Raw genomic sequence first — 5,000 nt, forward strand, 5'->3', positions numbered from 1 at the left:
AATTAAGTCTACTTTACAAATAAGTGTACTTTACAAACATTTTACCTAACATTAGTCAATTAAGTCAACTTTACAAATAAGTGTACTTTACAAACATTTTACCTAACATTAGTCAATTAAGTCTACTTTACAAATACGTGTACTTTACAAACATTTTACCTAACATTAGTCAATTAAGTCAATTAAGTCTACTTTACAAATATGTGTACTTTACAAACATTTTACCTAACATTAGTCAATTAAGTCTACTTTACAAATAAGTGTACTTTACAAACATTTTACCTAACATTAGTCAATTAAGTCTACTTTACAAATAAGTGTACTTTACAAACATTTTACCTAACATTAGTCAATTAAGTCTACTTTACAAATAAGTGTACTTTACAAACATTTTACCTAACATTAGTCAATTAAGTCTACTTTACAAATAAGTGTACTTTACAAACATTTTACCTAATATTAGTCAATTAAGTCTACTTTACAAATAAGTGTACTTTACAAACATTTTGCCTAACATTAGTCAATTAAGTCTACTTTACAAATAAGTGTACTTTACAAACATGTTACCTAACATTAGTCAATTAAGTCTACTTTACAAATAAGTGTACTTTACAAACATTTTACCTAACATTAGTCAATTAAGTGTACTTTACAAATAAGTGTACTTTACAAACATTTGACCTAACATTAGTCAATTAAGTCTACTTTACAAATAAGTGTACTTTACAAACATTTTACCTAACATTAGTCAATTAAGTCCACTTTACAAATAAGTGTACTTTACAAACATTTTACCTAACATTGGTCAATTAAGTCCAATTTACAAACATTTACTTACATTAGTTAATGAGGTGCACTAAACAAACATTTGACTGTACATTAGTAAATTAAGTCTACTTTACAAATATTTTACTTAACAATAGTTAATTAAGTTTACTTTACAAATATTTTACTTAACAATAGTAAATTAAGTGTATTTTACAAATGTTTACTTAACATTAGTCAATTAAGTCCACTTTACAAATATTTTACTTAACATTAGTTAAATAAAACTACAAACATTGTACTTAACATGAGTAAATTAAGTGTAGTTTACAAATATTGTACTTAACATTTGTTAATTGAGTCCACTTTACAAATATTTTACTTAACATTAGTTCATAATGCGTACTTTACAAGCATTTTACTTAAAATTTGTTCGATAAGTGTACTTTTACATTTACCTAACATAAGTAAATTCAGTCTACTTTACAAGCATTTTACTTAACATTAGTAAATTAAGTGTACTTTACAAATGTTTACTTAACATTAGTCAATTAAGTCTACTTTACAAATGTTTTACTTAACGGTAAATTAAGTGTACTTTACAAACATGTTACCTACATTAGTTGTTGAGGTCTACTAAACAGATTATTTACATTAGTAAATTAAGTGTACTTTACACATGTTGACTTAACATTAGTCAATTAAGTGTACTTTACAAACATCTTACTTAACATTTGTTAATTTAGTCCACTTTACGAATATTTTACTTAACAGTAAATTAAGTGTACTTTACAAAACATTTTACTTAATATTAGTCGATTAAGTTTTTTAAAATTAGTTAATTAAGTCTACTTTACAAACATTTACCTAACATTAGTAAATTAAGTCTACTTTACAAATATTTTACTTAACAGTAGGTAATTAAATGTAGCTTACAAATATTTTACTTGACAATAAATTAAGTGTACTTTACGGATATTAAACTTAACATGAGTAAATTCAGTGTACTTGACAAACATTTGACTTAATATTAGTAAATTAAGTGTACTTTGCAAATATTTCACTTAACATGAGTAAATTCAGTGTTCTTTACAAAGACATTAGTTAACATAAGTAAATTAAGTGTAGCTTACAAATATTTTACTTAATATTAGCAACTTAAGTCTACTTTACAAATATGTTACTTAACATTAGTCAATTAAGTCTACTTTACAAGTATTTTACTTAACATTAGTTAATTAAAACGACAAACATTCTACTTAACATTAGTCAATTAAGTGTACTTCACGAACATATTAGTTGACATAAGTAAATTAAGTGTACTTTACAAACATATTAGTTAACATAAGTAAAATAAGTGTACTTTACAAACATTACGTGACATAAGAACATTAAGTGTACTTAAACATATAGAACTTACCTAAGTAACTTAAGTGGACTTTACAAACATATTAGTTAACATAAGTAAATTAAGTGTACTTTACAAACATAGTATGTAACGTTATTAAATTCAATGTAATTTACAAACATTACTTGACATTAATACATTTAGTATACTTTACAAACATTACGTGACATAAGTACATTAAGTGTACTTAAACATATATAACTTACCTAAGTAACTTAAGTGTACTTTACAAACATGTTAGTTAACATAAGTAAATTAAGTGTACTTTAAAAACACATTAGTTAACATAAGTAAATTAAGTGTAGCTTACAAATATTGTACTTATTAGCAAATTAAGTCTACTTTACAAACATTTTACTTAACATTAGTCAATTAAGTCTACTTTAAAAATATTTTACTTAACATTAGTTAATTAAAACTACAAACTTAACATTAGTAAAATAAGTGTACTTTACAAACATATTAGTTAACATAAATAAATTAAGTGTACTTTACAAATATATTAACATAAGTAAAATAAGTTTACTTTACAAACATTACGTGACAAGTACATTAAGTGCACTTAAATATATACAACTTACCTAAGTAACTTAGGTGTACTTTACAAACATATTAGTTAACATAAGTAAATTAAGTGTAGCTTACAAATATTTTACTTAATATTAGCAAATTAAGTCTACTTTACAAACATTTTACTTAACATTAGTCAATTAAGTCTACTTTACAAATATTTTACTTAACATTAGTTAATTAAAACTACAAACATTCTACTTAACATTAGTAAATTAAGTGTACTTAACGAACATATTAGTTGACATAGGTAAATTAAGTGTACTTTACAAACATTATGTGGCATAAGTACATTAAGTGTACTTAAACATATATAACTTACCTAAGTAACTTAAGTGTACTTTACAAACATATTAGTTAACATAAGTAAATTAAGTGTACTTTACAAACATAGTATGTTACATTATTAAATTCAATGTAATTTACAAACATTACTTGACATTAATACATTTAGTATACTTTACAAACATTACGTGACATAAGTACATTAAGTATACTTAAACATATATAACTTACCTAAGTAACTTAAGTGTACTTTACAAACATGTTAGTTAACATAAGTAAATTAAGTGTACTTTAAAAACACATTAGTTAACATAAGTAAATTAAGTGTAGCTTACAAATATTGTACTTATTAGCAAATTAAGTCTACTTTACAAACATTTTACTTAACATTAGTCAATTAAGTCTACTTTAAAAATATTTTACTTAACATTAGTTAATTAAAACTACAAACTTAACATTAGTAAAATAAGTGTACTTTACAAACATATTAGTTAACATAAATAAATTAAGTGTACTTTACAAATATATTAGTTAACATAAGTAAAATAAGTTTACTTTACAAACATTACGTGACATAAGTACATTAAGTGCACTTAAATATATACAACTTACCTAAGTAACTTAAGTGTACTTTACAAACATATTAGTTAACATAAGTAAATTGAGTGTAGCTTACAAATATTTTACTTAATATTAGCAAATTAAGTCTACTTTACAAACATTTTACTTAACATTAGTCAATTAAGTCTACTTTACAAATATTTTACTTAACATTAGTTAATTAAAACTACAAACTTAACATTAGTCAATTAAGTCTACTTAACGAACATATTAGTTGACATAAGTAAATGAAGTGTACTTTACAAACATTACGTGACATAAGTACATTAAGTGTACTTAAACATATAGAACTTACCTAAGTAACTTAAGTGGACTTTACAAACATATTAGTTAACATAAGTAAATTAAGTGTACTTTACAAACATAGTATGTAACTTTATTAAATTCAATGTAATTTACAAACATTACTTGACATTAATACATTTAGTATACTTTACAAACATTACGTGACATAAGTACATTAAGTGTACTTAAACATATATAACTTACCTAAGTAACTTAAGTGTACTTTACAAACATATTAGTTAACATAAGTAAATTAAGTGTACTTTACAAACATATTAGTTAACATAAGTAAATTAAGTGTACTTTAAAAACATATTAGTTAGCATAAGTAAATTAAGTGTAGCTTACAAATATTGTACTTATTAGCAAATTAAGTCTACTTTACAAACATTTTACTTAACATTAGTCAATTAAGTCTACTTTAAAAATATTTTACTTAACATTAGTTAATTAAAACTACAAGCATTCTACTTAACATTAGTAAATTAAGTGTACTTCACGAACATATTAGTTGACATAAGTAAATTAAGTGTACTTTACAAACATTACGTGACATAAGTACATTAAGTGTACTTAAACATATAGAACTTACCTAAGTAACTTAAGTGGACTTTACAAACATATTAGTTAACATAAGTAAATTAAGTGTACTTTACAAACATAGTATGTAACTTTATTAAATTCAATGTAATTTACAAACATTACTTGACATTAATACATTTGGTATACTTTACAAACATTACTTGACATTAATACATTTAGTATACTTTACAAACATTACGTGACATAAGTACATTAAGTGTACATAAACATATGTAACCTAAATGAAGTGTACTTTACAAACACAATATTTAATAGGGGTGAACAAAACATTGATTCACATCCGATTACCGATTCTCATTCATCCCAAGTCCAAATTGTTTCCTAATTTTTAAAAAAATAAAAAATATATATATATTTTTTTAATTGGCTCTTTTGTTTTTTAGGCATCTCCACACAACCGGATGGATTTTTAAAAAAAAATGTAAGCCTGTTTTAAAAAAGTTTCACACCGCGAGAATGGATT

At 23.3% G+C, this 5,000-nt stretch overlaps 1 protein-coding gene across 1 annotated transcript in view; it reads left to right on the forward strand.

The window, feature by feature from the left end:
- LOC133658642 (forkhead box protein O1-A-like) overlaps positions 1-5,000 on the forward strand; it is a 115,074-nt gene that overhangs the window by 109,205 nt on the left and 869 nt on the right. Inside the window, exon 4 of the transcript XR_009827503.1 lies at positions 4,921-5,000. This exon is cut by the window's right edge and continues 869 nt beyond it. The gene's annotated coding sequence lies outside the window, so the exon portion shown is untranslated. The remainder of the gene's footprint in view (positions 1-4,920) is intronic.

Source organism: Entelurus aequoreus, linkage group LG10 (genome assembly GCF_033978785.1).
Source record: "Entelurus aequoreus isolate RoL-2023_Sb linkage group LG10, RoL_Eaeq_v1.1, whole genome shotgun sequence".
Taxonomy (NCBI): domain Eukaryota; kingdom Metazoa; phylum Chordata; class Actinopteri; order Syngnathiformes; family Syngnathidae; genus Entelurus; species Entelurus aequoreus.